Raw genomic sequence first — 11852 nt, 5'->3', positions numbered from 1 at the left:
GGGGGGGGGGGGGGGGGGGGGGGATGCATATACCACTTTATAAATACAACCAGCTGTAGCAGATCGGGGATTTAGAAAACAATATACTTGCTGTAACCGACTGAATTTTTCGTAAGAGGCGACTAATTTTGGAACCGTTGCAGAAATTAGGATTTTATTTCATTTTATTTTTTTGTCCTCTATTTGGGGACAAAATACAAATAACTATTGTAAATCTGCTGCACCCATTGCAACGATCTCCATATCTTTGCTCCTTACTTACCTCTTTTTTTGTTTTCTAGCGCCTCAATAAGCAATGCTTCGCTTTTGGCATTAGTGTTAAACGCGTTCGGCCAAGCGAGGAAGGTTATGGGTTTTGTCCCCTAACGAGACAACCCAAAATCCATAGAATTAGTACTTGCTGCTCTCTGCTTGAATTTCAGGTTTAAACGCGTAGAGAAAGGACTGTTTAACTCGTTGTCAGTATAATGTGGCCGGATGGAATATTGTGATAGGTGCCTTCAGCAAGGTTTTTCACTGAGGTAGCACTCTTGAGTCGGTATCATATATATGTATGCGGCATCTCAAGGAGGCAAGTACCAACATACATTCTCCTACACATACGTATGTACTACGCACACGGAGACACGTACGTCCTTAAATGACCAAAACATGATAAAAGGACGTTAACACAATTAAAACAAACTAAACCATCCTTACGAACAAGCTATCTATTTCCATTGATTTCTCACACTCAATCATGTCTTCGCTGATAGATCGGAAAAATATCATGTGCTCACAAACGCTTCGATGGCTCATCATCGTCATTAGTTTACATGACAGTATCGATCTGTCTGTGTCGGCTGGACGGTGATTACGAACTCGACAAATCAATATAAGGATACATTCGTATTTGGTTTGTGTTGTTTCGACGATAGTTTTCATGTTCTATTTGAGTGTCGAAACAAACGTTTGTTTCTATTTACCATGTTTCCAATATTCTCGGTGTCTGTGATTCTGTTTCAGCAGCCAATGTTTGTTCCCAAATCGATGGTACTTTGGAATCAGTGTCGAATCTGTTCAGCCGATCTCTTTGATCTGTTATGTTCGCTGTCGCCATGTCTAGTATTGAGCTTAAATCATAGTCTAGCTTTACATCTTCCCCTCCCTTAGGTGGCTTTGACGCGGCTAGCATTCGATCCGTCTGTAATTTGTACATGTACGTACACTATACATACCAGTGTCTTCGTCTGTCAGCAGTTTGGACCAAGAGAAATGTAAGCTCACTGTGGGTCTTTTACGGAGGCATGGTAGTCTAGTGGTAGGACGCCGGGCTCGTGACCGAAGGGTTGAGGGTTCGAGTAACGGCACGGCACTGTGTTGTTTCTTTGAGCAAGACACTTTACTCCGCTTGTTCCAGTCTACTCAGCTGTAAACGAGTACGTGGTTGGGCAGTGCTAGACTTGTTGAATGCTAGTTGTGAGCGCCTAAATGGCAGCACCGGCTGTATGCTCCCCATGGAGTTGAGAAAGATATTGGTTGGTTACAAATGTCCTATAACCACGGATAATAATCGCTTTGAGACGACCTATGAACTAGGTTGTGATAAAGCGGTTTGTAAGAACCTCGAATTATTATTATTATTTATTATTTTTAGGGTTCGGTCATATAATTATAACTGCAAATGCAGTTCATTGTTGCTAATAAAACAAGATCCTGCTGTTTGCTGCCTCGGGAAATAGTTCCTTCGTGGGGAGATAGTTTTGACTATTAAATGTAAATAGTACATGTAACAATTAATGGATTCGTTATAATCGCCAGGAAGAGTTCCACTCAAAAGGTTTACCTTATTTGGAGCATTCTCCATCTTCTATGGACTGAGACCACAATTAATTTTACTACAATGTACATGCTTCTTAGTAACATTTAATTTCATAAAAAAAATCCCAAAATATGATAGCCGAATTCCCATCCAACCTGTTCAAGAGCATCATCTTGGGGGTAAAATATAAAAAAAATTCAACACAGCATGTTGCCCTTTTTCTGGAGATAATCGTCTAATTGCATGTGTCACCAACGTCAAATATCAATTTCCGTGTGAGAGGTAGAGGTATACACAGGACTTTCACACAGCACCCTGCACCAAAACAACATGCACAATATAAATAATTGACATAAAAATTGTCAGATTGTTATATAAATTATCTCTGGAGTGTTTCAACACCAAAGTTGTGCACAAATACAAAGTTCTAAGAGGTATATTTCAAACAAAATACCTATATTTCTAAGGGACTTCAGTACCCGGAAGCATTGTAATTGTGACCTCAGTCAATAAAGAAAATAAAGCTACCAAAAGTATTCTTACTGGTTTAGAGTTCATTCCCCTCTAAAGGTTATTCATATGCTTTGCGGCCTATACATTGGACAATTATGTAGACCCCAGCTGGCAGTACAATGTTGGCTAAACGTTGGGCCAACGTATGCTCACACGTTGGGACAACGTCGGCAGACAACGTCAATCTGTCCATCGGCTTAACGTTATAGAAACGCCATATCTCAACGTTAATCCTACGTTTATCCGACGTTGCGTCAACGTTTGGGCATATACGTCAGATAAACGTATGAGCACACATGTCGATCCAACGTTGGATGAACGTCAAGTTAACGTATGAGCATTCACGTCGGTGAAACGTTGGATGAACGTCAAGTTAACGTATGAGCATTCACGTCGGCCAACCGTTGGATGAACGTCAAGTTAACGTATGAGCATTCACGTCGGTGAAACGTTGGATGAACGTCAAGTTAACGTATGAGCATTCACGTCGTTCAAACATTGGATGAACGTCAAGTTAACATATGAGCATTCACGTCGGTCAAACATTGGATGAACGTCAAGTTAACGTATGAGCATTCACGTCGGCCAAACGTTGGATGAACGTCAAGTTAACGTATGAGTATTCACGTTGGTCAAACGTTGACTGAACGTCAAGTTAACGTTTGAGCATTCACGTCGGCCAAACGTTGGATGAACGTCAAGTTAACGTATGAGCATTCACGTCGGTGAAACGTTGGATTCACGTCGGTCAAACGTTGGATGAACGTCAAGTTAACGTATGAGCATTCAAGTCAGTCAAACGTTGGATGAACGTCAAGTTAACGTATGAGCATTCACGTCGGTCAAACGTTGACTGAACGTCAAGTTAACGTATGAGCATACACGTTAATACATCGTTTGATATACTTCCGGTTGCCGTATAGAATTGAAGTGTCTACAATGCTGATCCAGCGGGGGAGATGACTTCAGTCCCACATACGTAGATAACGGTCCAACTAATTAGTTAATTTATCTGCTGCTATGTCATTTCATCATCAAACTTGAACTGTATCACGTTTAAGTCTCCATGTCAGTATTTGTGAACATGTGTGAAACGGTGTCTATCTACGTCAATTCTGTCGGAAACATGGTTAACTGCAATATATAAAACATAATTTCATGTATGCTAAAATACTGAATTTGTCTTAACGATTGTTCTATTTAAGATCAGCATGAATCATATTTTCATATCATTTTTTTTTTATATATAACTGCCCTGAGTGGGTTTCCTTCTACTTTGACGTATCGTCCATGATCTTTATAATTAAGTGCATAAAAATAACCCGGAAACGTTGTTATGTTCACATATTTGTATTTCGAAAGTGACTGTTTAGTCACTCTCACTGTCTTGGGCATGTGTTTCCTTGGAATCTTCTCGATGTATCTGAAAATAAAGAGAAACAAATAAAAGTTGGATTATAAACAAAACAAAAGAATGTCTCTAATTGTTCGTCGAATTAGCAAAATATTAAACACAATTACAACATTATTGTTTATGATTGTGTATCATGGGTAATTTTTTTTCACGTTTTGGTTTTTATACAATACATAACAGCAATAATAGTATTTCACAATAGTACACATTTACTGGCACACATACTATGTATATAAACAGAAATATTTCATAATAATGACTCTGTTACAACTCCATGGACACTGTTAAAGAGTTAAACAGATCAATAAGGATCCCTTTTTAAAATGTGTATATCCTGTTTATACCAAATAATTTTTATATGTAAATAACTTCGCGCATGCCAACACCTTCAAACAACCAAGTTATTGTAAACACGAAGAGGTCCCAAACCAAGCAGCAAGCTTTCTAAAGATGTCGGACCTACGAGAAACCTACGAGATAATATATGGAAGAACGTTACTGTACTTATGCATCAATGCATTAACATACATTGTTTATATGTGATGCGTACGCAATGAGGAGATGCAGAACAAGTATTACCTATTCCAATAATCATTGAAAATATTTCTAGCAAACGAATTTTGTCTAAAACTTCTGTATACTTAACGGCGTGTATATCGGTCAGCTTCAGGTACGCGTGTGATCTGGACACAAAGGTTTGGGCGGGCGGTGGGAAAACCAATTTCCGCTGACCATCCCGACCTGTGTATACATTGTATCATATTTCAACTTGTAATATAATCGGTGGTCTGATCTACGAATACTACTGATGTGTTTACATGCATTGTTCTGTTTATATGTCTATTATTATGAACTAGTTCGTTAGAGTGTACGATTTTATATTCGCACAAATAATTAATATTAATAATGATCTATTTATAGTGTGCTAGCTACCGCTGTGATATACTTTTTCTATTACTTATTCAAATTGATTGATCCAATCATGCAAAAGATATTACGTTGTGATTTTGTATGGCGCAAAAATCATAAAGCTGACTATAAGATCTTGGAACTATTGCTCGACGTTGTACTAACGTTGAATACCCAACCATCTAAATCGTCATCTCAATTTTTTTTGAAACGTTGACTCGACGTTGTACTAACGTTGTATACCAAACCATCTAAATCGTCATATCTAAGGTTATTTTGAAACGTTGGTTCGAGGTTGTACTAACGTTGTATACCGATGGAACCATCTAAATCGTCATCTCAAAGGTTATTTTTAAACGTTGGTTCGATGTTGTACTTACGTTGTATACCAAACCATCTAAATCGTCATATCTAAGGTTATTTTGAAACGTTGGCTCGCCGTTGTACTAACGTTGTATACCCATGGAACCATCTAAATCGTCATATCAAAGGTTATTTTGAAACGTTGGCTCGACGTTGTACTAACGTTGTATACCAAACCATCTAAATCGTCATATCAAAGGTTATTTTGAAACGTTGGTTCGACGTTGTACTAACGTTGTATACCCATGGAACCATCTAAATCGTCATCTCAAAGGTTATTTTGAAACGTTGGCTCGACGTTGTACTAACGTTATAACCCATCTGTCAAAATCGTTATCTAAAGGATATTTTGCAACGTTGGTTCGACGTTGTACTTACTTGTATACCAAACCATCTAAATTGTCATATCAAAGGTTATTTTGAAACGTTGGTTCGACGTTGTACTAACGTTGTATACCAAACCATCTAAATCGTCATCTCAAAGGTTATTTTGAAACGTTGTTTCGATGTTGTACTAACGTTGTATACCCATGGAACCATCTAAATCGTCATCTCAAATGTTCTTTTGAAACGTTGGTTCGATGTTGTGCTTACGTTGTGTACCAAACCATCTAAATCGTCATATCAAATGTTATTTTTAAACGTTGGTTCGACGTTGTACTAACGTTGTATACCCCTGGAACCATCTAAATCGTCATCTCAAATGTTCTTTTGAAACGTTGGTTCGATGTTGTGCTTACGTTGTGTACCAAACCATCTAAATCGTCATATCAAATGTTATTTTTAAACGTTGGTTCGACGTTGTACTAACGTTGTTTACCCATGGAACCATCTAAATCGTCATATCAAAGGTTATTTTGAAATGTTGGTTCGACGTTGTACTAACGTTGTATACCAAACCATCTAAATCGTCATCTCAGAGATTATTTTGAAACGTTGGTTCGATGTTGTACTAACGTTGTATCCCCATGGAACCATATAAATCGTCATCTCAAAGGTTATTTTGAAACGTTGGCTCGACGTTGTACTAACGTTATAACCCATCTGTCAAAATCGTTATCTAAAGGATTTTTTGCAACGTTGGTTCGACGTTGTACTTACTTGTATACCAAACCATCTAAATTGACATATCAAAGGTTATTTTGAAACGTTGGTTCGATGTTGTACTAACGTTGTATACCCATGGAATGATCTAAATCGTCATCTCAAATGTTATTTTGAAACGTTAGTTCGATGTTGTACTTACGTTGTATACCAAACCATCTAAATCGTCATCTCAGAGATTATTTTGAAACGTTGGTTCGATGTTGTACTAACGTTGTATCCCCATGGAACCATATAAATCGTCATCTCAAAGGTTATTTTGAAACGTTGGCTCGACGTTGTACTAACGTTATAACCCATCTGTCAAAATCGTTATCTAAAGGATATTTTGCAACGTTGATTCGACGTTGTACTTACTTGTATACCAAACCATCTAAATTGTCATATCAAAGGTTATTTTGAAACGTTGGTTCGATGTTGTACTAACGTTGTATCCCCATGGAACCATATAAATCGTCATCTCAAAGGTTATTTTGAAACGTTGTTTCGATGTTGTACTAACGTTGTATACCCATGGAATGATCTAAATCGTCATCTCAAATGTTATTTTGAAACGTTAGTTCGATGTTGTACTTACGTTGTATACCAAACCATCTAAATCGTCATCTCAGAGATTATTTTGAAACGTTGGTTCGATGTTGTACTTACGTTGTATACCAAACCATCTAAATCGTCATATCAAAGGTTATTTTGAAACGTTGGTTCGATGTTGTACTAACGTTGTATACCCATGGAACCATCTAACTCGTCATCTCAAATGTTATTTTGAAACGTTGGTTCGATGTTGTGCTTACGTTGTGTACCAAACCATCTAAATCGTCATATCAAATGTTATTTTGAAACGTTGGTTCGACGTTGTACTAACGTTGTATACCCATGGAACCATCTAAATCGTCATCTCAAAGATTATTTTGAAACGTTGGTTCGATGTTGTACTTACGTTGTATACCAATCCATCTAAATCGTCCTATCAAAGGTTATTTTGAAACGTTGGTTCGACGTTGTACTAACGTTGTATACCCATGGAACCATCTAAATCGTCATCTCAAAAGTTTTTTGAAACGTTGGCTCGACGTTGTACTAACGTTATAACCCATCTGTCAAAATCGTTATCTAAAGGATATTTTGAAACGTTGATTCGACGTTGTACTAACCTTGTATGCCCAACCATCAAAATCGCAATCTCAAAGGTTATTTTGAAACGTTGATTCGACGTTGTACTAACGTTGTGCTCCAATTTGCTTTAAGAGAAATCTGAAATGTTGTATTGCGACGTCGGCCCGACGTTGGTTACACATTGCAAACTTGACTGCGACCAATACACCCTAATCTGACGTTGGCCCGACGTATGTCTGCCAGCTGGGACGTTGTGCTTCCGATCATTCATATTTTCTGTATGGCAATATTGGTTAGGTGAAGGCTTAATAAATAAATCAATAAATGCTTGATTTATTCTTGTAGGCTTTGCATAGCAAAGGTTATGAGTTCGAAACCTACAGGTTTTTGTTGTTTTTGTTTTTTACAATTTCTATTTCAAACATTCAAATTTCGAAAAACTGCAATTCTGTAAAACTCATGGCAACAAGCGATGTCTATGGAATATTTCTTTTGGAAAGGATGACCATGACAATGGTAATCATGTAACATAACGCGTCGGTATCTTTTACCTTAACTGTTACGGCATACACAAAACTATTGTATACTACACAGTGTACCGTTAGAGAGACACAGGGACAAAATACCATATCATTTCCCACGGTGTTGTCATAGAAACGTAATAAATAAACAGCTTAGCTTCCGAGAACGACCAAAGATTACCCACCGGAAACATCGATAGACGGTAGGTAATGAATATGTTTACTGAAGATGGAGCCGAGGGAATTTCATTTGTAGGCGATGTTACGTGAATGTCATCCAATCTGCATCAAGCAGCCGGTCAAGATATCGCCAGTTGTTCAAAATACATCTGACTCGCTCAACAAAACAAATCCAAGGCTGATATAGTTGTACTGGGTTTTTCCACGACCGTCGATTAGGCCAATCATCAAAACTCATCATCAACAAGCTGACCTACTATTGATTTGACCATAAAGCAACTAACTATTTATGGTAATTAATGGAGATGCTTCCGAAAATGTCCTCTCCGGGGCTCCTCAAGGATCACCATTAGGCCTGACTCTGTTCCTACTCTATATCGATAACGATAACGACTGTCTCGTGTATCGTGAAAGTACCCTCCGGAATGGTCGGGAATTACTCCAGGAAGATCTCGATTCGGAACAAGTGCTCGGCGAAGTGGCAGACTAAACAAGATCTGTATTCTAGTACATGTATTGCAAAACGTTCGTCCATGTGTGGAATTAATTGAGAGTTGTCCTCAGCCCAGGATATACCAAAGTCTATAAAATTGGTAGTTGTCACATTGATGTATAACCTGTGGAACGATCAGCATTTACGGTACGACAATCAATTGGTTTACCCGCTGTCAGTATAATGTGACCAGATCAGAAATGGCATGGTACAATGTTATTTCAGTGAGGCTGCACTCTAAAGCCGACATCGGAACCGTGTTTTAGCAAGTAGGCAAATGCGCCAAAATAACGCCTCCAGCACAAATGGAAGCACGCCTGAGAATTTGTTACATCTATATTTTGACCTAAACTAAGGTGTTCAGAGTAATTTTACACGTTTTAGTGGTTTAGATCAACTTTCGGTAAACAGTGCCACCCCAATGATGATAATTATATGCGAGATGGTTGGAAAGATATCGATGTCGAAAAATCAACCCCACCTAACCTTCTTCCATAAAAAAAAACACATTTCAAGTTGATGTATGAAAATTACCTTAGTACTGTTGAAAGATGGATAACTTTTCTTTTAAAACCTCCTATATGCACGTAAAATGTTTTCTCCTCCCGCGGCAAGATCTCCGTTTCCTCCACAAATACACGCCATTTCCGAGTTTCAAAGTTTTTCGAAGTCAAAAAGCCACACTTTCCCCCTTATTTATGACTAAATAAACTTAATGACTTTATGAGCTATATATTGTCACCAGTACGCTAAATTTTGTACAGTACTCTTATACCTTAACCTTCGAGCAGCTAAATACGAAAACTGGGGCCTTCTTAAAAGCGTCTTCAAACGTCTTCAAGTGACAACAAGCGTCATCAGACAAAGTCTTTAAAAATACCAAATAAAGTAAGCGACATCAGAAGATATGTTGTTAATATGACTATAATACACCTTTATACCAAATTTGAATTTGATATTTGAACAAGAGTCCCAATGGGCCTGTACGTACCGCTCACCTGGTATTAATCTCACACTTGTAATCTTAAAAGTGGACTAAAATACAGCTACAGGTAGAATATCAATGTTTGATTCATAAGAACCTATTAAAAGATTTAAACATATGACGCCTGTGACCTTGAATGTCGAACAAGGACATTAGGTTGAGTTTATAGTCTTCCAACCCAGCATGCTCCTGGCAAAATATCATTACCATGGACCTTTTGGTTATACAAAACAATTCATTTAAAGATTTAAACATATATTGACCACTGTGACATTGACTATGGGCGAAGGTCATTCACTTGGTAGTCCTTCATCCCAGCATGCTAATGGCCAAATATCATCACCCTTGGTCTTGAATATATGTCAAGGTCATTCATTTTAACAAACTTGGTAGTCCTTCATCCCAGCATGTTACTGGCATTATTCTAGGCCTCTTGATTATTCAGAAGAAGTTGTTTAAAGGTTTAATACATATATAACCCCTGTGACCTTGAAAAAAGATGAAGGTCGTTCATTTGAACAAACTTTGTATCCCTTTATCCCATCATGCTACTAGCCAAATATCATCACCCTATGCCTCTTGGTTATTCAAAAGCAGTTCTTTTAAAGGTTTTTAACATATTCAACCCTTGTGAACTTGAATATAAGTTTATTCATTTGAACAAACTTGGTAGCCTTTCATGATACTGGCAAAATCTCCTCACCTTATACCTCTTGGTTATTCAGAAGAAGTTGTAAAAAGTATTTTTTCATTTGGACAAACTCAGTAGTCCTTTATTCCAGCATGTTACTGGCCAAATATCATCCTAGGCATTTGGTTATTTAGAAGAAGTTGTATTACAGGTTTTTAACATATTTGACCCCTGTGACCTTGAATATAAGTCAAGGTCATTTATTTGAACAAACTTGGAAGCCCTTCATCCTAGCATGCAACAGACCCAATATCAGTACCCTGTTTTTTTTGGTTATTGAGAAATTGTTTGAAGATCTTAACATATTTGTTTGAAGATTTTAAGACATTTGACCCCTGTGACTTTGAAAGTTGGTCAAGGTTATTCATTTGAACAAACTTGGTAGCCCTTATCCCAGCATGCTACCGGCCCAATATCAGTACCCTGGGCCTTTTGGTTATTGAGTTGAAGTTGTTTGAAGATATTAAGACATTTGACCCCTGTGATCTTGAAAGTGGGTCAAGGTCATTCATTTGAACAAACTTGTTAGCCTTTTCATCCTAATAGGGCTAATATCAGTACGCTGGGCCTTTTGGTTATTGAGAAGATGTTGTTTAAAGTAAAATATTGACGCCGGACGACGGACGGACGACGGACGCCGCACAATGGCATAAGCTCACTTAGCCCTTCGGGCCTGGTGAGCTAAAAATTGACCGAGTTATGATGAATACGGAATTAATATACCATCAGAGCAAGTCAGTGAAACAATGTTTATACAGCAATATGATTCGGGCGGGCCGTGTACGTTCAGCTATACGATCGAAGTCCTACGTACATGTACACATATGTGACACGCCGAGAGCTTCATACGTGTACTACTAAATACTTCACGATAACTCGGGTCATTTGATCAAATATCGATCTGAAACTTTGTATGAAGGTGTGTTGTAGTCATATGAATAACATCTCTTCTCATGTCGCTTACTTTATAGGTTAATTTTAGAGGTAAAGTCTGAAGACGCTTCACGATCTGTAGAGTTATATATTCACACACGTGGGCCACGCCGCGGATCGTAAAAATTCAATTCATCAAAACTTTTTTGAATATAAAATTCAAATTTGGTATAGAGGTGTATTATAGTCATATTAACAAAATATCTTCTGATGTCGCTTACTTTATTCAGTATTTTCAAAGATTTTTTCTGGCAAGCTTGTTGTCGGCTGAAGACGCTTTTAAGGGTGACCGCTAAAACTCTCATGTTTATAAATCAATAGTTAGACAGCCGATAGGCAATAACAGTATTTATATTTCTGGGACAGTATACGTATCATAGACAGGTCGAGGAGTCTGGCTAGGTAAAGTACAAACAAAGCCTCAGGGACAACCGGATGATGACCCTGGTCTCGCAAGGATTTCAGCATAAGATCACATTTGATGTAGATGACCTTTGTCCGAGGAATGTCCTAATGGACTACCTGCTGGTCTGGGTACATAGCGAGGGATTGTTGATCGAGACTGTCCAGTGCTTTAGTTTATACATTGTATATACATTTGTACATGTATAGTAATTTGTACTATAGCCGAACTTCTTATACGCCTTCCTAATCCTCTTTGGCTCCCGAATGTCAATGATCGATTATATAACAAATGTATTGCTTCAATGACCCTTTTCGTCTGAAATGATAAAGGAAAGCTTAGAGATGCCACGTAGTGCCGCCCCTCAATATTTACATTATATTTCCGGTGGTTTTTTTAAACTGTTCATCAAAGCACTTGACGGTG

This window comes from Mizuhopecten yessoensis, unplaced genomic scaffold (genome assembly GCF_002113885.1).
Source record: "Mizuhopecten yessoensis strain PY_sf001 unplaced genomic scaffold, ASM211388v2 scaffold7551, whole genome shotgun sequence".
NCBI classification, from domain to species: Eukaryota; Metazoa; Mollusca; class Bivalvia; order Pectinida; family Pectinidae; genus Mizuhopecten; species Mizuhopecten yessoensis.
The sequence above is the reverse complement of the archived record's forward strand: the minus strand, read 5'-3'. Positions refer to the sequence as shown.